This window comes from Pteropus alecto, unplaced genomic scaffold (assembly GCF_000325575.1).
Source record: "Pteropus alecto unplaced genomic scaffold, ASM32557v1 scaffold55, whole genome shotgun sequence".
NCBI lineage: Eukaryota > Metazoa > Chordata > Mammalia > Chiroptera > Pteropodidae > Pteropus > Pteropus alecto.
The window spans coordinates 1,236,589-1,258,283 of record NW_006436813.1 but is presented as its reverse complement, the minus strand read 5'-3'; the positions used below and the strand labels follow the sequence as shown (position 1 = coordinate 1,258,283).

Sequence of the window (21,695 nt, the reverse complement as noted above, 5' to 3'; positions counted from 1 at the left end):
AGCAAAGAGGAAGTATCTGAGTCTAAACAAGAGATTCTTATCAAAATAAACCATTTACTTTAGAATAGTTTTAGGGTTATGGAGAAGTTGCAAATACAGTACAGAAAGTTCCTGTATACCTCCTACCTAGTTTTTCCTTTTAATATCTTACATTGGTATGATATATTAGTCACAATTGATGGACTGATATTGGTACATTATTATTAACTAAAGTCCATACCTAGTTCAGATTTTTTTTAGTTTTTAACTAATGTCCTTTTTCTGTCCCAGGATCCCATCCCAGAGGCCATATTACCTTCAGTTGTCATGATTCTTTAGGCTCCTCTTGGCTGTGACAGTTTCTCAGATGCTCTTGTTTTTGATGACCTTGACAGTTTTGAGGAGTACTGGCCAAGTGTTTTGTAGAATGTCCTTAATTGAGTTGTATTTGATGTTTTTCTCATGATGAGACTGGGTTATGAGTTTGGGGGAGAAAGAAGTAAAGTATCTTTTACCCCTCATAGAGGTGAAATGCCTTTTTTATCACATATCAAGTGTACATTTTATCGACATGATTTATCACTACTGATACTGACCTTGATCACCTGGCTGAGTCAGTGTCTACTAGGCTTTTTCAGCCCATTCCCTACTGTCCTCTTTGGAAGGAAGCAGGCACACTCAAGGGGTGGGGTGTTACGTTCCACCTCCTTGAAAGGGGATTATCTACATAATTTATTTCAATTTCTTTTGTATGGAAGATTTGTCTCTTCTCCATTCATTAACTTATTTATTTATTTAGTTAGTTAGTTATTTAGTTATTTAGTTATTCATTTATTTATTTATTCATTCATTCATTCTCCATTCATTAACTTATTTATTTATTTATTTATTTAGTTAGTTATTTAGTTATTCATTTATTTATTCATTCATTCATTCATTCATTCATTTAATTATTTATGCAATCATTTATTTCTGTGGATATTTATTTTAAACTTTGGATTATAATCCAATATTTTCTTATTTATTTATTTGTAAAAGTATTCCAGCTTTAACAACTGGAGCTCTTTCAGGTGGTCCTGTGTCCTGTTGACATACCCCATTTATTTTTGAGTATTTCCTTACTTTCTGACATAATAAGAAGCTATTTATAGCATTCTGTTTTTAGCAGTGGTATTTCTATTTACAAAATATAGTAATTCTCAATCTCTGAAAATGTCAAATCCTAGAAAATGTTGAATTCTTACACAAGGTGTTAACATCATTCTCAAACAGTCGTTACCGAAGATTCATTTGAGGAATCCGATTTATGTATACATTTCTGTTACATTAGGATTAGAGACAAGTTCTGTTTAGAAAGGACTCCAAGAACAGTTTTTTGATTTTATTGTCACATTGAAAACCAATCAAATTTGCGTCAGCCTCAAAGAGCATGTTTATGTAAAATTAAATTAATGCTGGCAGCGAGCTGAACTTTTTTTTTCTAAACGGGAAATGGGTTAATGCAAGACATCATACTGTATGATGAACTAAAGAATTGAATGGCATCTGCTTATTCTTATGTATAGACAGGATTTATGGCATCTATAGATACAGATAACACCCCTGAAGGTGCCTATTTCTAATAGAGGAACCCCAACCGTCTTTGTCCAGTAAAGCTGAGGTGCAATGCACAGTCATTCTTCCTGCTCCGAGGGCATGTGCTCAGGAAGGTAAGCAAACATCACCAGAGGCTGGCCTGAGTGGGTTGAGCCTCTGGGTAAGAACTGCTGGGCTATTGTCTTCACTGAGAAGAGCCATATCTTTTTGAAACCTATTATTGGTCTCTGAAGTACCAGAGGATCTAAGCGGAGTAGAGGAGCAGTGTTTGAAGGGCTAGAATACACAATTTGGGTCTAGAATGACCATCACATCGGTAGTTCCCAATAATTGCTATCTTATTTGATGTCCAGGTCTCTTCTTAAAAGATTGAACTTGGAAGATTCTGGATTCTTTGCTAACCTGCATGTTTGTAACATTTTTAAAAAGACTCGGTTTCACGGTCCAGGGATCTTCATATTTACGAAACACACAGAACCCCTAAAAGATGTTGATGTTGACGGCACTAGCAGAAGCACATTTTTTGTTGTTGGTTTGTTTGTTTTGAACAGTGATTTTATATATTGTTAATTTTTACTATTCAAATATCAGAACTAACTTGTTAGAATCTGTGAGGCAGTGAAGTACGGCTAGAGGGAATGAGTTTTGAAGAAATAGGAACACCAAATAGTGCCCAACGCCGGGAGAGTTTCAGTATAGAGACAGTCTATCAGTAAAGCCAGAGAAAAGACAGAAAATTACATTCTGAAAGCAGGAGGGCATCAATGACTTTGTTAGCACAACTGCAAATCTGGTTAAATTAAACCCAACAGGAGAGTAATCCACAGGCAGAGCAGAAGGAAGCTGATAATGGAAACTCAAATGAATACAATTTGAAAGCTTTCCAAAAGGAAACCATTAACCCTCGAGTTTTCATAAAGGAAGGGGGTGCCTAAGGAACAGACATTCCATTTCCAATGAGGGCTCAGGTGTCTACTCAGTAAGGCTTCAAAAATGTTCGGTGGTGTAGAAAACAAGATTCACCTAAAACTCAGAGACGCTGAACCATCCGATGATGCCAAGGCCCCTCTCTACCTTCCACTGCTTTTCTTTATCATTTTCTCAAACTATTTAACTCATGCCTAAGGAACAGACCTTTCCTGCTGGTGGTTAAGAAAGAATCTGCAGCTTAGACCCCGCGTACGCAGGAAGTGAATGTACCATACAGTTGGGGAAGGTGAATGCCAGATTTGCTGTCTCTGTTAAGTGAACCTATGCCCCTTCCAACATCTTCCTTTTTGGGGACTCACACTAAGATATCCTCAGCCCCTTACTTCTCCCACTTACTCAGCCTGGTCCCAGCCACATTCCAAGCTATTTTGGTTGTTGCATTTCACAGACTCACGCACATACACCTCACAGCACCCCAAAGCAGCTGGGGATGGGAGGTGGGGAGCAGTGATTGTAAAGTATCCCCCTCCCCAGGAATTCTGGAGCAGGGACTGCACAATTCAGAAGAGATGTTTATCCAAAACCTGATAAATGGGAATGAGTGCAGGAAGGGTGGGAAAGAAATCCCTTAGGGTGGGAAGACGGCAGATGGCAGTAGGGGCTAGAGGAAGCTGAGGAAGTCTGTTGAGACACAGGGTTGTGGGGAAGAAAAGCCACCTCCGCCTCCTTATCTGGGGTTAGATTAATGATGGAGAATATAGATGGCAAGAACTGAAGATCCACAGGATTCCTGCAGAATTTAGGCAACAGCAGTCAATAGGCCAAAAGCCATTACTGTGTGTTCAAGAAGGAGAAGCCGTGGCTCCTGCACCTTGCTCACCTCTAGAATTACTGATCCATTGAATAAAGTTTCTTCATTTTGACCATCCTACATGAACCGTTTCCTGATGGGCCCCCGACCGTGCCTGAGCTCTGACTAGCGGCACATTGGGAGGCAAGGACTCTATGGGTCTGTGGGAACTGGGGGTAGGTGGAGTGGGGGAGGGACTGCAGCCCTACCACCTGTGACAGAGACAAGGTAACTTGCCTCCAAGGCTTGCTGTGAGTATGCGTGATATGCAAGCTGTGGACACTTGCACTTAATAACACCAGGCATTGTGAGGCTCCCTGGAGTGGGCATAGGGTGAGGGAATTAGTCACTCACAACTTCCTGTCTTCTTAACCTGAAACCCAACTGTGTCGATGTCTCCTAGTTGTTCTTTAACCTCAGCTCATTTTCTCCTCTTACCTATTTGCTTCATTGATTTCAGACAGGTCTGCAATGAAAGAATCCCAGGAAGTCTCCTGAGTCACATCCCGAAACCTCTGCGGGGGAGGGAGAGTGAAACTTCCCCGTGAGGGTCTCAAGCACGTAGGAGGAAACCCCCTCTCCAGCTCTGCTGTGCTCACCTGCCTGGGAGCTCTGCAGTGGTTCATGTTTTTAAACAAATATTTGTTGTTTACCCACCAAGTTGGCTGACACACATACGATACTTATATTATGATACATATAACATACTTATGTTATATTGTATGTATAGTAAGTCTTCTAGTGGTCAATGCTATACACAGCAGTTTTTTTTTTTTTTTTGGAGGGGGGAGGCAGAGCTGATATTTTATATGAGTGGGGCCAGGGAGGGCTTCTGTGATAAGATCACTTGTTAGCAGAGACCCGATGGGAATGAATGAATGAGACAAACAGAAATCCTGGGCAAGAGCATTTGGGGCAGAAGGAACAGCAGCTGCAGAATCTTGAGGCTTCTCTGAGGAGCATCAGGAAGGCCATGTGGCCAGAGTGTGGTAGGGGTGTCACTAGTTGGGGGTGGCTACTAGATGCCATGCTCCAAAGGGCTTTTAGACCCTGCTCTGTCCTCCTCGGTGTAGCTGCCCCTTAACTGCAGGGTCCCATTGGTATTCGGGATCTGGGCCAAATTGATAGGTTACTTGAGGGAAAGATGGACACATCAGATGAACTTGATCTTCATGAAACCAAAGTGAATAAGTGATAAGAAGAGGCCTAGCTGACATATTAAATTCTGTCCATGAGTACATACAGAATACTGTCAGGACTTACAGTGCGCCCCTGTTCTGTTCTAAGTGCTTACCTGCTTCATCTCACTTAATTCCACACAATAACCCCATGAGGTGAGTACTATTATTCTTTCCCAGGGAACTGAGAGAATTTACCCAACGATTGTTCAAAGTCTAATCACTAGCAAATGGAGGAGCCAGGATTTGGGTCCATGTCTGTTGGAGGCTAGAGGCTGTGCTCCTACTCACCCTTCATACTGCCTCTGTCCTCAGGATCCCTTCCCAAGCTGTGCTGCCTCCTGAGGCTGTGCCTACCTCCTGGGCCATGCCCACTCTAATCCAACCCCAATAGGACACATCCAGCCCAACATCAGAGGAGAAGAAAGGCCACTGAAGTTGAAATAGATATGGCTTGTCTCGAGTCCCTGCACCACCATTGTGAAGCTGCTGGGTCTGCTCTTGGCCTTGGGGAAAGAAGAAGAGAACGTTCTGTTTTCTGCCCTCGCTGCCACCACCTGACTGCCCAAGAAAACACCTGTGCAGGCTCGAGGGTGTCTGCTGAGGTATCTGGGGAGCCCAGAGATGTCTGTGGTTTTAGACATCTGTCTAGGTAGAAATTGTACTCTGTTCCTGAAATGAACATGACATAAAGTTAAACTTCAATCTGATTGTAAAAGCACATCTCATCCCAGATCTGATCTCTGAAGGAGCTCATGGAAAAGACACCAAGTTGAAGTCCATGAACCTGGGCTGAAGTCCTGCCATTTACGAGGAGAGAGCTCTTGGACAAATCACCTCACTTTTCTGAGCCTTAATTGCACATTTGTGAAACAGTGGTGATAGTCTCTATTTGATAGAATTGTTAGGCAGATTAAATGAAATGAAAACATTTGAAGGTAATAAGTGTTCACTAAAGGTTGGTTTAAGTAAATGTTTATTGAGTGCCTACTATGTGCCATGCATGTGCTAGATACTAGAGACTAGAAGGGTACTCCTTATAGAGACATGGTCACTGTCCTCGAAGAAAGCACTACAGGTAATGGAGGACACAGATGTTGAAGAGATTAATTATAATGCAGTGCAATATGCTAAGTGCTGTTATTTCTATTTCTTATGTGAATATGTCTTTTTGTTCATGTGTGAATATGTGCTATTTTTACTATTTCTTCCTTTTGATACTACGGGCTATGAGAACAGGAACCAGGCCTTCTTCTATTTCTTTTAGATCTTCTTATAAAAACTTGAGCAAGATTTGGGCACATGATCCTATGGGAAATGCAGTGGCCTCTTTAATTTAACGAAGAAAACATCCAGAGAGGCTCTGGAGAAGTATTCTTCAGGCCACCAGGGTGATCAGAAAGGATAGACCCCCGAACCCATTGTCCAGCCCACACTCAGGGAGCCTGCGACCTCCTGACTAGAACCAGGGCGAGTGGAAGGATGCTCAGCCGACCGGGGCATGCATCTCCAGCGGCCCCTGCTCTTATTTAATTGATACCGCAGGAGGCAAACAGCCAGATCCTCAGAGAAAAAGGGACACTGCATTTGTCAGTGTCTCAATTCTGTTTACTCTGTAAACACAAGGAGGAGCTCAACATTCTACTGTTCTTAGTTTTGCAATCTTCATAAAATAAATATTTGCCTTCAAAAGCAACAACTACGATAACCATCATAATAATATTCTCGTGCGCCATTTCTCTGTTATATGCCAATCTTAGAAGTCAAATCAGAGAGCTGTGTGTGGTCTGTTTGGATAATGTTTTTCAAGTGAAGACCAACTGGCAGCAATTTTGCAGAAAGCTTGGTCTCTTGGTTTTCAGATTGACTCAAACTAAGTGTCTCAAGGCACTGGAACATCTCATCCCTGCCTTGGTTTCCTCTGTTCACAAAACAAGGAGCAAAATTGCTTACATGAGTGCTAAAGGAAGACCAAGACATTTGCTCAGCTCGCAGTGGTCGTAGGAAAAGGACTGGCCTCTGCCAGAGGCCACCTGGAGAGATCAGAGGACTGCAGTCTATTCACATATCTTAGCGATGGATCTCTCTCTCCAAATCTAAGAATGGCTAAAGCTTAAAAAGGGTTCTGCTGAATTTAAATTTTGTAGCTTATAAAGGAATCTATCAGCAGAAAACCACACTCTGCAAGTCTAATGATGCACAGTTGACTTGTGCCATTCAAATGCTGCTCTGCACCCAGCTGCTGCCGCTCCCTTTCTTGGTGCATTTAAACAGCCACATCCCCCAAGTGTCCATTTTGATCGATTTTCCTCATTATGGACAGGAACTTTTAGGAACAGCCATCGCCAGCCATTATCGAGGACTAAATCTTAAAGGAAAATGAACCTTGAAGAATCCTCTGAGATGCCTTTAAGATAGTACAGTGCTTTTCATTATTTTTAAAGATTAAGGTTTTTTTCTGGGCCAGAAGTAATGTTTGTTATGCAAGAACACAGAGCCTCAACCAAACTATTAAACCATAAAACCATACATACCTGGTAAACAAAATCAACCAAACCAATAGACATTTGCATCCCATCTGACTACCCTCTGGGGTCTTGGGCCTTCCTTACAGGGTCAGGAGCCTGGCCAGATGCCCAACTCCTCCCTCCTGACCCACCTATATGCTCTCACTGCCCTGGGTTTCTCAGACACATGGTCTCTTCCCCTCGGTTGACTTCCTGCCCGACTGATCTCCATGGTCCTGTAACTTGAAAGGAAATTGAACTTGGCAGGTGCTGGCAGTCACATGCTGGATGGGGCAGAGCAGCCGGGTTCTCCCTAGTTCCACAAGGGCCATGTGCCACAGTCAGGAACAGCTCTGGAACGCCAAACAGGGTGTGAAACTGATCTCCAAATTTGTTCCCCTGTGGCACTCTCGGAAGAGGAGGCTTCCTAACTGAACCTGTCCGTGCTTCTCTGTCTGCTCAACCCCACCTCGCTCCCAACATCAGCAAGTACTTCTCCATCTCTCCAAGTGAGAAATGGGGAGTGAATGGAGCTGGCCAGGGCTGTGGGCTCTGGGTTGCCTGTGGGAATACTGGGTAGGACTGCAAAGGGATAGAAGACAATGTCTGACTCTCTAAGAATGTTAAGCATTTTCTTTGTAGTTTGAGACTTTTAAAAATGTAAGCATGTGTTTCAAGTTGGAGTCTTTAAAATTTTTCTCAGAAAGGGCCCCTTTGCCATTTGTTAACTGCAAAGAGAACAGATGTTGGATTTAAAGGGATCATTCCATTGTCCTGCCAACTTCTCCTGCTGCCAGACTAGCCCTCTGAGGAAAAGGCTACCTGGAGATCTGACTCGTGGAGGTGCCGGCAGGGTAGATTTCAAGATATAACAGCCGGTGTGCTGTGGGCACCGATGGTTCCAGAATGACATGAGGCATGAACAATTGCAGCTGAACTTCTGCCTTGAGTCAATGTATAGTTTTATTTGTCCTCCCAACACCCTAAATGGAAGCCTAGACTTAACCGTGGTCTCTGTCCCCAGCTTGCCTAGCTCCTGGTTCTCCATTCTTGTCTCCTCCTGTTCTTCCCGCCTTTCCCTCTGCTATAGCCACACTGCCTCCCTGCTGGTGTTGGGACACCTCAGATTCATTGCCACTCTGGAGCCTCTGCTTGGCTCATTCTCTCGCTTCATTTAGGTTTTGCTCAAATGTCATCTTCTCAAGAGGTTCCCCTTAAACCTATCCCAAGCACTTTCTCTCTGCTTGCTCTGCTTATTTGTTTCTTCATGGCACTGATTTTTTCTGAAATTAACATTCACATTTGTGTATTACGGCTTCTCCTTGTACATTCACATCTGTGTATTACGGCTTCCCTTTTCTGAAATTAACATTCACATCTGTGTATTACAGCTTCTCTTTGTACTAGGTTTCACAATGCGGGGTGTTTGCTCTCACTACCCACGGTGCTGCTGTGTCACTATACCCAGGACAGTGCCTGCCATGCAGCAGAGGCTCAGAAAAGATTTGTTGAATGAATGAATGTATATTAAAACCAGTGTGAAATTCTACCTCCTTGTCTCTCCTGTGCATGAAGTTTAAGGAATATGGAATTGAAAATATGGCAACATTTTAAGAGAAAAGATTTGTTAATGGTCTGATAGTTGTCAAAACTGACCTCACATTTTTCATTTGCACTCTAGATTTGTGTGTCTTTCTTTATATCCTAAGAAAGTGCTTCACATCAGGATTAGAATGCTGTTGGCAGAATTATCTCCCTATTATTTTCAAGAGACTAATGTCTTATTTCAGTATTTGGGCTCACCTTTTGGTTGCTTATATCCACACATTTAATAGTATCATTAAATAGTCTTAATCTTGAGGGATCTGGAGATACCACAGCTCAGCTTAGCTTCCATGCACCCCGGGCCTCACTGTTATTAGTAACGACAACACGACTGTGGCTGTGACTGGTTTGCTTACTGATCCCATCAGGATTCACAAGCCAAGGCACCTTCCTGCCATGTATAGAGCACAGTCTGATTTCCTGGCTGGTGAAGTGACTTGAGATGACATGAGCTCGCTGGGTGGCACAGCTGTGGCTATCAATGCAAATCCATCTCCCTATACAAGGTTCATTACCACCCATCCATTTTCCACAGTGCTCTGATTTGTCGGGAATGGAAAACAAAGGCCTCCTGGTTAGTTAAGCATGTAGCTATGTGCACAGGCCTCTGGGAACTTTAGGAGGACCTGGGCAGAGGATGAGAGCCTCCAGCTTCACCAGCTTGTATCTGTTCTACCATGTATCCAAACAGTGTGTTTGACATCTTCGGGTACCCAGCCTTTAAGAAATAACACGTGTCATCGCACCCAGAGAGAGTAGATTTGCTAACTGGAATTTGTTTGCTCGTTGACTTAGGGTACTTAGGTGTTCTGGCAGCCCCTTGTCCCCACTGTGTGATTAGAACAACTGGTGACCTTTTTTTGACACAAAGGGTCCCATTCATTCATTGGACATGTTTTCACTGAGTGCCCACTATGTGTTAGAGAGGATGCTGGGACAGAGGACACCTTGGATTATAGTAGTCCTTTATACACTATTTGATGAAATGTAGGACCACCCTCCTGCCAAACCCAAGGCGAAGCTTTTTCCTTGGATTTGATTCTATGATTCTAACAGCCCGTGGACAATGCTTTGTGATGACCTTATGACAGACAATCATGAAAAATTAAGTTCATGCTCATTTGTTTGTACTAACAGGGGAATTATTTTGGGATTCCTGATTTCTAAAAGCCATTTGAAATTTTCTCTTAGGTACTAGACTATATTAGATTGAACCACTTGATATCATCTCTATTTGACTATATTTAGGCTATATACAAACAACAATTTCATATTTTCTACTCCAATATTTTGATTGCCAATCCTTTATTGGGATGGCTCACAAAGAACGAAACAGAACGTTTCCTCTTTAGCCCTGGCCTCTGATGAGGACAAGAGGCCAGCAAATAGTATGGCTTGCTTTATTTTTTAAGAAAATAATAATTGGAGATTGAATATAAACTCCTATCCACAATACGTGAACTCAAGGACAGCAACGTAGGTTGCGATGGGTCTTTGTTTCCTAATTGATCTAATGCACTAAGTGAGCTTAATGTAAGTTAATTAATTATGCTATTACCTAGGGTAGAATTACCTAGGCAGAGCCTAAAACAGCATCAAAGGAAAGAGCAGGCAGGTATCTCCGGGATAATTGAGAAAACCAGGGCCAGAAGGAAAGCTGCTAAGAGGTGGGCAGGCAGGACACTGAGTAGGACGGGAGGGAACCCACCTGAGGGGCTGAGCCGTTTGATCATAGGGCTGGCTTCCAGAACACCATCCTGTTTACAGCTACTGTGTTTGAATATCAGATTTTCTTGAGTCTTTGAAGCTGGGTTCCTGGGCATTCCCTTGAGAATGAATTCAATTTTTTTGGAAACCACAAAAGTCACTCACCTGAACTCACCTGAAGGAGACTCAGGTGACCTGGTTTCTGTCTACGTGTGGTCCTTTGAGACCTACGGAACTTTGATGAGAAGATGCACCCCGATTAAAAGAGTCAACCTGGTTTTGTACCCTTGAAATGGGGAAGTCGAGGAGTAATACCAGGTCTGTCTTCACTTCCCTAAGCAAACCCTGGGCTGCTGCCTGTGGCAGGCACTGTGCTAGGTTCGGGGGCGTGACGGCACTGAAGAGACAAGGGTGGGCTCCTGATACTTCTGAGCTTTGTAAACACATGTCATCAACAAAGTGAAGACCCTGTTTACTTTTAGAAACTTGGTAGTGCCCAGAGAGTAAAAATCAAACAATTCAGAGAAATCTTATTTGCTCTTTTCTCTTCAAAACATGTGCTTCCAAGATTACCCTCCAAAGGTGCCATTAATAAAGTACAGCCTGGCTCACGCAAGGGTGGGGAGAGAGCAGAGACCTCAGCTGACTGTCACTGGGGCCCCCAATCTTCTCCAGTGACAAAGGGCACACATCGACCATCCTCAGGACAAATGCTAATTTCTCAGCTTTGATAAGTAACTCTCTTTATGGTGGGCTCTGTCAAAATGTAACTTCAAAGATCGTAAGTGGATATGGCTTAGAAATCTCAGAGCTCAAAGTCAGGCGAGAAATATTCTCTATCTTAATTACCTGAATTGATTCCTTTTCTCCTTTAATCTATTATGGCTTTTCGCCTCTTTATTATTTTGAATTTGTTGCAGTTTCATTCTTGGCTAGAGGTATCTCAAAGGTACAACTTCAGAGCCACAGCACAGTGGCTAGCTGGAGAGCAGAGGAAGGGGGCTGGTCTTCGTCTGCTCCCCATCTTCTCTCTGTTCTTCAGTCCCATCATCTCACATCCCCGTGTCCCACTAACTGTCCAGTTCCTCCGCCTGACAGGGTTTCTCCCCTGCTGATTTGTCATCTCATTCTCCACCCCTTATTGCTTTAATTGTCTCTCTCGAACCTTCGCCTGCTGTCCTCTCTGTCCCGCTGCCCCCTTTCTCCTTCCCCTGATACCTCTAGCCCCGCCGTGCAAGAGCGACTGCTGTAGGATGTTGGGAAATCAGAGCCAGGCCTTGTGTAGGAGTCCAAACTATTCCGAGATCTGTCGGAGCATTTAGAGGAACCTCTTGGCTGGAAGCGAAAGCCTTGATCGTCAAATACATACACACCCCCTCACACACCCCCAACTGGGGGGTCATGACGTTGGGCCTCAGACTTGATTCACAACTGCACCTGAAAGGTTTCTTAGGGCACTGTGGGAACTCAGGATGGGATGCAGGTACAGAGCCCAGCCAAAGTCCCAGCTGCTGCTTGCCTTCCTGTGACCAGGCTTGGGGGAAAACCGGAGAAACACACTTTCGTGCTCTCTTGGAGACACCCATTGTCCTATAGCCAAATCTTAAATCTTGCTAAGCACATACAGAGTTTGGCTCACTAGCCAAATAGTGAAATGGGTTTTCTTATGTTTTCCTGAAAACAAAGGAAGAATCTCAGGTCTTAGAACTGGTAGCACAGACGTACAGTAATCGGGAAAGCTTGTTCAAACGCAACCCAAATATGACACGCATTTCAAAAATGTACCCAGGCTGTTTTGCAGCCCCTGACACCTCAGTCTCATCCACAGCCTAATAGTTTAGAAAACCAAAGAGATGGACCAAAGCTTACCTGGACGCTGTTAGAGGGTCAGTTTCTAATCCAAGCAGAAGATGGAAGATGGTCTGTGAAGAGAGCCAAGCACGGTCCTGCTTTGGGCCACCAGGTTTCACAGGTGGCCACTCGGCAGAGTTCTCAGAAGCAGATGCTGGAGGCCGGCAGAGCTGCCTGGAGCGAGGCACCTCTCTGCTGTCAGTCCCACTTTCCTTCTGTTCCAAAGGGCTTCCCGGGAACTCTTCCTTGACTGCTCCCGTCCTGTTTGCGAGTTTGGAAACAGCCTTACAGAGGGGCTTTCCCTCGCTGCAGACTCACCTGCACCATCTAGAGGCCTCTCCCAGCACTGGCGATGCTGGCACCTTGCTCTGCAGGTTAGCCCCCTCTGCAGCCTGCCCAGATGCACACACCTGGCTTTTAACTTCCTGCCCTGAAAGACACCAGTTGGAATCTGTAAAATCATTGATTTGTTTTTGTGGAGAGGAAGTCTTTCTTCTATCAGAACGACCAGAGCCTTTGGGCGCTGGAGTGCTAAAAAGCTAAATTAGCATTAAAATACCATTAATCAAAATGTGTTCCCCAAGGACCCCCCACAGAGATGGCCAAAGGCTGTTATATCCATTCAGCTTTGAAACATGCTGGCACATTTCTGCCTTCCTTTCTGCCCACCTCCCACATCCACTGCAGGCTTCAAGTCACCATATATCTCCCATGTAACTTCAAACAACCATATACACCCTGTATGATACACCCCACATTATCACGTACACTTCATTTAACTCCAGATAACTGTATGTGTGTGTGTGTGTGTGTGTGTGTGTGTGTATCTCATATAACTAGATAATCAGGAAGATATTTGAAACACAATTTGAAAGTTGCCTTTCAGCATCAGTTGATTCTTTCTCAAAAGTGAAATGATTAGGAAAAAAAACCCATCCTTCCAAAGAATGTAATTTCTCATGCCCTTCACTCCTCCAATCCCACCTACACACGAGGAGCAGAATGGCTCCTCCAGGACTGATTTCTATCCTTCTCCTCTTCCATCTTGTCCTCTCGGCCCTGGATACATACAGTGTAATTCGCACGAGTTAGAAACAGTTTAAGAGAGAAAGAAACAGACAAATGTGTAGGACACCTGTGAAGATCCCAAATTAAAGACTTTCTGTCTCCAGAAAGGTTGAGCAGAACCTATTTACCTGTCTCGAGCAAGGAAAGAAAGCAGCTACCAAAGTAACACCCTTGAACACATGCATTTGCGTCTTTCCACAATGCCAAGTTTACTGAGGGGAACCTTCTCAGATAAACCCATCAAGTACCCATGCAAGTTAACACACAACACAGAGAGGGGAAGCAGAGAGTCTTATGAGACAGAGCAAAGGGATGAAAGACCTCAGCGTCTCCAAAGTGAGCTCTGTTGACTGGTGGTGCTGATAGCTGCGCATTGGTCCCAAGCCAGCGGCTACAACCAGCACAAGGTCAGGATTTTTGGCTCTTAGCAACACCCCTCCATGATGCTCTCAAGTCAGGCTTGAGCGCTGTCTAGGGTGTTCAGCTTATACTGACTTTATAAGGTAAGTCCTCATGCTTATCGGCCCCTGTACTTGGGGGCTTATCAGAGGCAGTTGTGGCTGACAGTTCTGTGGTTTGGAGCTTTCTGGTCACACCCTAAGGGAGGTCCCTTATATGCCAGTTGACATTACTGTCACAGCTCCATGGAAGCCATTTGTAAAGTCCAAAAAGTCCTCAATTCTTCATGCCCCATATATTGCCAATATACTTGGCCAGTGTGGATGATTCACCCAGATAATGTAAGTTCCCAAATGAGAATTTTAACCTGAATTTTCAGGCTTTGTCATTTATATTGCCCATGCTAAGCCCAAACTGAGAGTGTGTGATAAATTGAAGTTACCAAACGTATTAAATTAGGAAGCTAGGAAAACGAATAGAAAGTAGCTATTCTGGGTTACTTTGTTTTATTGCATATAATTTTGACTTTTTGACATGTTCATTTTAATAAGTGTGTTCAAGTATGAGCATTATTTTAGGTATAACTTTTTTTTCTGTTGGAAATTAAATGGTGACTTTACATTTACCAAAGAGAGATGATGACACTAATATTGCCAAAAGATAGGGAAAAAGACAGGAGAAAAAATTAGAATGGACACAGACTATGGATGTAGTAGTAGAAGCCAAAGGTTTTATTTTTCTCTTTGAAAAAATCTAGAACATTATGCCTTTGAGAAAAGTTGTAGATAGTTATACTTGAAACTTTCACAGTCATCATATCCAAAAAGATGAGTATATGAATTAATTCAGTTGATTAAGAGAAAGAATGAAACAAGAGAGGTTATTGCTTATCCTCATCATTTAAGGCTCCAGAGCTCCAGGCACCAGATTTTCTATTTTGTGCATTTAAAAGACTAAGGCTGAAATAGCAAAAGGTTATCAATAGCATTTTTAAATAAGAACATGAATCAAGATTGCAGACCATGGTTGGGTAAATGGAGTCTCCTCGGGCTGTGGAGAATGCAGTGTAATTCGAACACACGTTTCACGCACATAACTGAGCCCAGACTTGCCGGTCCTCCCCTTGCATGGCATGTGCACAGATGCACAGCCCAGCGGAGGCACCCAGCAGAGGGCTGAGGCTACAGGAAAGGCAGGCCCCAGGTCTCAGCTTCACTGAGCCACAACTTTACAAATGGTCATAGAGATTCAATAGGACTCCCATACCTGTAGAAAACATACATGCATTAAGAGAAATGATTTCCTAGCAGATTTGATAATTTCCAGTGAGTAAAACCAAGCCATAGTCCAGTCATCATTATTTAAAATCTGAGTCTTAATTACTAATGTCATATTGGGTAAGCTGGAAGAAAACCCGTGATACCTACTTCTTCCATCAAAATAGCATTCTTCTATATTAATGTGTTTGTGCATTGTTTATTCGTTCGGCAAATGCATATTGAGTACCTCTGGAAGCTGGGCACCATTTGAGGTGCTAGGATACCACAATGAGAAAGAGTCAAAATCTCTGGCATTAAGAAGTTGACTCTTGAACAACTGTATGGCAGACCCCCTCGTGGTCAAAAATCCATGTATGACTTTTGACTCCCCCAAATCTTAACTACAGTTGTCCTTCGCATCCATGATTCAACCAACTGCAGATCGATAACAGTATTTTTGATCTGCAGTTCGAAATCTGCAATTGGGAATGCGAAATACTGTTTTTGAAATGGGCTTGGTTGAATCCAAGGATACAAAACCCATGGATACAAAGAAACAACTGTTTTTATTGCAAAAAAAAATCTGCAAATAAGTGGACCCGTACAGTTCAAACCTATGTTCTTCAAGGGTCAACTGTACTTCTGTTTCAAATAACTGTGAAATACATTTTCTGGAGTTGCTAAGCAGACAAGGGGTAGAGGTGTCTTGGCTGTTTGGGTGGGGAGTACCATCTGCTGGTGACAGTTTCCTATTATCTAATTACTGTCTTAAAAAGTAGCATCAGACCAAATACACCAAATGAGGACACTTTTTTCCTGGAAGCTGACCCTGACATTTAGCTACCCTTCCCTCGTAACTCACCATAGCAAATTATACTTCTGGTGACCCCTGAGTTCCTTCCAAGAAATTATATTGCTCAAATCATAGGATAGCTTATGAGTATTTGATGCATTTTTTTTTTTTATTTGAAATAAAATGACCACAGCTCTGTCTATGGCATGGAACTTGCACCTTTGAATCTCTACTGGAACTAGAGCAGAACTGGAAATGTTTTCCAGGAGAACCCTGCCCCTGCCTGCCAGGGCTGAGGACAGCAGGCTCCTCAGGCCCGTCCTGGCTCAGCTCTTCCCTTATTCTAGGAAGATGCGTGGACCTCAGCTCCTCTGGTGGCCACTGCACTGGTCCCTGAGAGCATAGGCTAGCTAGTTTTTAAAGGATTACCTCAGACCCCCTGTTGCCCCCACTTATCAGAGCTCTGTTGGCAGAAAAGACAAGAAAATAAAGATTTGTAATTTAAAGTCTCATGATATCATCCTAAAGGTGCGGGTCCTGCACAGGGCCTCGGTTTGCAAACAGACACCTGAAATAGAACGGAGTTAGGTGGTACGAAGGAGACCAGTTAGCAGATGGAGAATGAGCGTGTGTGAGGGTGGCGCTCTGGCTAATCGAGGGGGTCAGGATTCATTGATCTGAGAAAGAAGAGCGGAGGCTGGCAGAGTAAGAGGGAAAAGGGTTTTAGGGTAAAACAAGGAGTGGTGCAAAGGCCGCATGGGGAAAAGAGCCAGGTGTCCTGAGAGAAGCCGTTTAACAGAGAGAACCTGTGGCTAAAGGGCAGGGCGCTGGTTTCAGTGGCCTGAGCCAGGTTTGGGAAGGGCAGTGGAGACCCCTGGGCCAGGGAACGTGGCTTGAATTTTATTCCGAGTATGTGATGATTTAAAAACAATGGAAACTTATTTTGGGAGAGGAACAAGCCTCTATCCCTTGCAAAGTGAGCAAGGAGAGAGACTGAGTCTGGGGGAGCATTTGCACATGTTAGGCCCTTGGTCTTAAGTCAGGTAGACCCAGGAAGGTGGAAGGCTAAGCGAGCCATTGGCAGGCCTGGGTGATCTGCCTCGCAACAGAAGATGAGATGGGATGAGATGCCCCAGGTCAAAGGCAGAGTCAACCACTCATTTTATTCTCTTGGAGAATAAGATTCTGCATTTGGTTATTTAACTAAACTTTGCCATACTCAACATCCTGCTGCTAATTAAAGAATTAAAAGTCTGGCTCTTCTTTACTGTTCATTTGCCCAGGATTCCCACACTGGACACTTTATTAAAAGGGCTGCCTGGGTTTGGAGCACTCAACTGTCAATGATGACTCTGGTCCCAAAGAGTACCAGCCCTCTGCCATAGATGGAGAAACAGATGGGGGTGGGGGGAAAAACTCCAGGTCAGGAGCAGAATGGAAGGAGAGGGCAAGTGCCCTAGTGCCCTCAGCTCTCTCTGCTGCCCTTCCTGTGCTGGCTCCCACCTGCTTCCATTATGTAAGCAGTAAAAGTATAATTGAAATTGATCCTCACCCAGAATGACTTTGAGAGCTTGAATAGTGCAAAGGTTCAAAGTACTAAATCTTTTTTATAACCTATAATATTGTCATTTAGCTCAACAGTACAGAGCAGTATGCTTTTCTAATAAAGGGGACCACAAGAGAATTATAAAACCTATTTAGACTGTACCAGAAAAATTAAGAGAGGGGCAAAACAGATTGGAAATATGGAATATTGATGTCTTTATTTAAAAACCAACAAATTAATTCTTCCAGTGGACGAGTTCATCTTTCTACCATAATTCATGGCTTTGGGATAATGGGGTTAGTAGTTCATGGGATTATCATTCTATTATCAGTGGATACTCACAGCCAGGGAATATGAGTCCACAGTCTAACTATGTAAAATTAACTGTTCCCTGGGTTACAAATAATAAAATTTATGAATTGGCGTTTCATCACATTTATCAGAACATTTTGCAGGTTATCTATAAGGTAGAAGAATCATCAATTTACAAGAGCTAATGTGCTCTTGAGGGACACTTAATTCTATAGAGTATGTCCTTACTTTTCACCTACCTTAGATATGAACTCATTGTCCTCAAAAGCTGTGGTAGGCAAAAGAAAATCAGAATGAGGACAAAAAAAAGTATTTTAATGGGAAAACTGATGGCAAAAAGCACAAGCTGCATTATATCCACTTTTCAGTCCTTAAGTTTTGTAAAGACTTGTGAAATCTCTATGAGTAAGGGTTTTAGGGCTTTTAAAAGGCAAAGATTGCACTTTCTTTTAATCACAAAATTTCCCATTTTATTCTTTCAAAAAATGTAGTGGGCATCACAGAGAGAAATGAATACACTTTGAATCTGTGAACTTCTATCAATGGCAGAGGTCAGGAGGGCTTGAGTTGGGGGCTATAAGAGGTTCACCTTCAGGATTTCATCAGAGCAAGCTGCCTACAAAAAATTCTGACCTATCAGCCATTGTCAGAGTCAGGGCAGAATGTGGAGTGCAAGACAGGGAGGTGAGCTGGCAAATAATACATTTGATGCAGAAGATTCAGGAGCCAAAGGAGAGATGCAAACAAAGTCCTGTGAAAGCGAAGGCAGAACGGATTTCTCCCACTGGGAAACTAAGGGTGACTTCGTGGAGAAGGGGCACTGGAAGAGAGATGAGAATGATGAGAATGATGATAATAATGAGTACCCAGCATTATTGAGGGCTTCCATGTGCGAGGCACTAAGAGTTTTGCATTACTAAACTTGAATAACTGTCATAACGGCCCTATGAGATATTCATACCCATCACCCCATTTTCTAGGTAAAACAACTGAGGGTCAGAGTAGTGGAGTAACTTGCCTCAAGTCACTCAGCGAGTAAGGAATAGAGTCAGGACTCAACCCCATACACCAGACCTCTGGGTTAGAGCTCGAGAATGCCGGCCCTGCGCTGCATGAGGCCCTGGAGCAGGGGCTGGACTCTGTATGATGTTGTCCTCAGAACAACATCTTTTTTCTTTCCCCAGAGAGGAAAAAGTGCAAATCAGGAGAACCTTCAGCACTGTGGGTTTTCTGTTTGGTTCTGGTGAATTTCTCACTCCCAGCAAAGGTGATCAGCAGTTCCATTGCTACATGAGTGGTTCACATGAGAAAACCTACAGAGGCAATGATTATGCTGTGAATATAAAAGTAAAAGCTCTCACTGCAAGCACAGGAACCATTAGTACTCGAGGACAAGCCCCTGGGGCATGGTCTTTAGCACCTTGGGATAATCACAGAAAGAACCAGGTCCTTCTGACCTCTGTGTGATGAAGGCTTGTCTGAGATGGAGTGGGGGTCACAGGAAAAGCAGGGGAGCTTTGACACAGAGAGACGCAGGTCCAGGCTTGACTCTTAGGAGGGCTGGAAGCAGCAACAGTGGGAGCTGGTCTAGCCTCCTGGCCATCCTGTGCAGATCTCGCTTTTGCTGAGCTGGTGGTAAAGCGATGGGCAGGAGAGAGGGATTGGAGGAGAGACAGAGAGAGCCTGAAAAGTGGACATGCCTGCCACTGCAGGAGCTATGGGCATACCACTTGTGGCCCTGCTGCTAAGAGCCCTCATGTCTCCTGGGCTCTCTGTTGGAAAGAAGACACACTGGACTGGCCCTAAATTCTTTACCCCACTGCCTCCAGGAGGTCTTCTTTTTGGAATTTTCTGGAGAAGCTCTCAACTGTGAGGAAGGAACAAACTTTCCTCTACCCTCAAATTTCTTCTGCCTGGTTTAATAATCAAAAAGACATGAGACGGATTAGCAAGAGAAAATAACCAAGTCTAATACATACATGGGAGAGTCAGAGACCCCACATGCTCGAAAGTTCAGAGATTGAAAGGAGAATGAGATGTATAAGCCATCCCGAGCTAGGGATGAGGTGATGCACCTTAGGGACTTCAAAGGGTCATTGCAGGATGACAAGAGCAGAATTTTAGTACACAGGAGTTTGCCCTGCCCTATAGATAGGTCAAAAGATGCTATCTCTAATTAACTCTTATGGATAAGGCCCCTAATTCAAATTCTTCTAGGTATTTAATGGGAGGACAGACATTTTTCTTGAGCCTGAAACTAAAATTGCCTTTAGCTCCAAGTAGTCTATATACCACTGAGGCACATCTTGGGATGACTTATTCTGAACCCCCATAACACAAAGCCAAAAAACAAAAACAAACAAAAACAAAACAGTTTTCCATCCAAGAGCAGGGAGATGGCAGCTGCCATTTCCTGCTCCTTGTGTTCTGAGGCTCCTGTACCTCTCCCCAGCCCCAAGGCTTCCTGTTTCTGTCCCTAGGTGATACTCCCAGGAGGCCAAACTCATTTAGCAAGCTGCCAGATGAGAACCTGGCCTCCTAGCCCAGGCTTGCTTTCTTTTCGAATGATGCCTTCAGCAAGCTGTCCACCCTTGGGTGCCTTGTATCTCATGACCTTGGCAGTTAGGGGTTAAGCAAAAGGCTCACACCTGCCTCTCCTTTTCTGACTCATGTCACATCTCCCTTGGACCACTGCATCGGCCTCTCTAAATGGTCTCCTTGCTTCCATCCTACACTCTCAGCAGCAATGGTCTTTCTGTGATTCATTCCAGACTATGTTTAAGACCTTTAGTAGCTCCCAATTGCCCTTGAGATAAAGTTCTAGGTCATTGCTTTAGTTACTAAGCCTCAGTACATCAAGCCCTTTACAGCCTGGCCTGGCCTGTCTTTGTGACTTCACATGGAGCCAGGTTCATTCTACTACTTACCACTCTCTACCAGGCGACGGCCCCCAAAGCTCTCGGACCTGGCATTGATCATGTTCTAAATATAGGGCCTGACACTTAGGCTTAGAGTTTTTGGTGGAATAAAATAAAAATCTTTCGTTCCAGTCCTACCAGCATATTCAGTTTGCAGAATGCTATGGCATGTTGTCTCCTACTTCTGGGCCTGAGGATGGTGGCTCCTCTGCTCAGAATGCTCTTACCCTTTTTCACCTATGAAGCTCATACTTCACGATGCCCCTTTATTGAAGGCTTTCTAGATGCCAGGAAAGTGTGTTGGCTTTTCTGTCTTCCTTAAAACTGTCAGCTCGAAAGGGCAAAGAACAAGTCTTTCTGAGCTTAACACAACACTTTGCACAAAGTAGCAATTTTTCAATAAATCTCTGCAAGATTTAGTGAGTGACGGGTGTGTGGTCACCTCCTTCAATGCTCTCTTTTTGAACAAGGACTCATAACAAGCACCTGTGTCTCCTTAGATGAGGATTCAAGCAACTCTGTTCTGTATGTTGGAATAAAAATGGGCTCACAAGGAATATTGGAAAAAGCTCTCAGGGCATGGACACGATGGCATAGGAAGAAACAAGGGCAGAGAGCTGTTTGTTTGGCTCTTGGTTTGCCAGAGCTGGCACTGTCATCACTCACTGCCCTGCAGAGCTGTGAGGTCTCCCAGCTTCCCTGAGAGGCAGACATTCTAGTCTTGCCTAGCTGACATCAAAGACAAATGGCAGACATTGAAAGAAGTGCAGCAGTTAATGACAAATACAACAGTAGATAAGCTCTTCTTATCTTGTTTATTCTGAATTGAATGATGATGTATGCACATTTTTATAAAAGAACATAAAATTATTTTGGTAATAAGCTTGCAAGCCCCTGAAGACTTGGTTTTTTATTGCAGCAGCTCCTGGGAATCACTTTGTAAATGAAGTTCCCTAAGGCTTCTGCCCTGAGACTAGAATGGGAGCTGAGCTCAGGGAGGTTGCTTCTTCCCTACAGTTCAAAGGTTCTCAGAGCGTGGTCCAGATCAACAGCATTGGTATCACCAGGGGCATGTGAGAAATGCACACTGTCGGGCTCTACTCCACTCCCGAAGCAGAGACCCAGTAAGCTGGGTTTTAAGCCTCCAGGAGATTTCCACACTCGCTCAATCTTGAGAAAAGCTATTATAGTCCAAAG

General features: G+C 43.7%; 1 protein-coding gene across 5 annotated transcripts in view; it reads right to left on the bottom strand.

Moving 5' to 3' along the window:
- Positions 1-12,644, bottom strand: part of EDAR (ectodysplasin A receptor) — a 97,981-nt gene extending 85,337 nt beyond the window's left edge. The window contains exon 1 of one of the 5 annotated variants that reach the window (XR_003046997.1): positions 12,222-12,644. The gene's annotated coding sequence lies outside the window, so the exon portion shown is untranslated. The remainder of the gene's footprint in view (positions 1-12,221) is intronic. The other 4 variants (XM_025048487.1, XM_025048486.1, XM_006914246.3 and 1 more) reach the window with 4 other exon arrangements.
- Between the last annotated feature and the right edge of the window lie 9,051 nt (positions 12,645-21,695).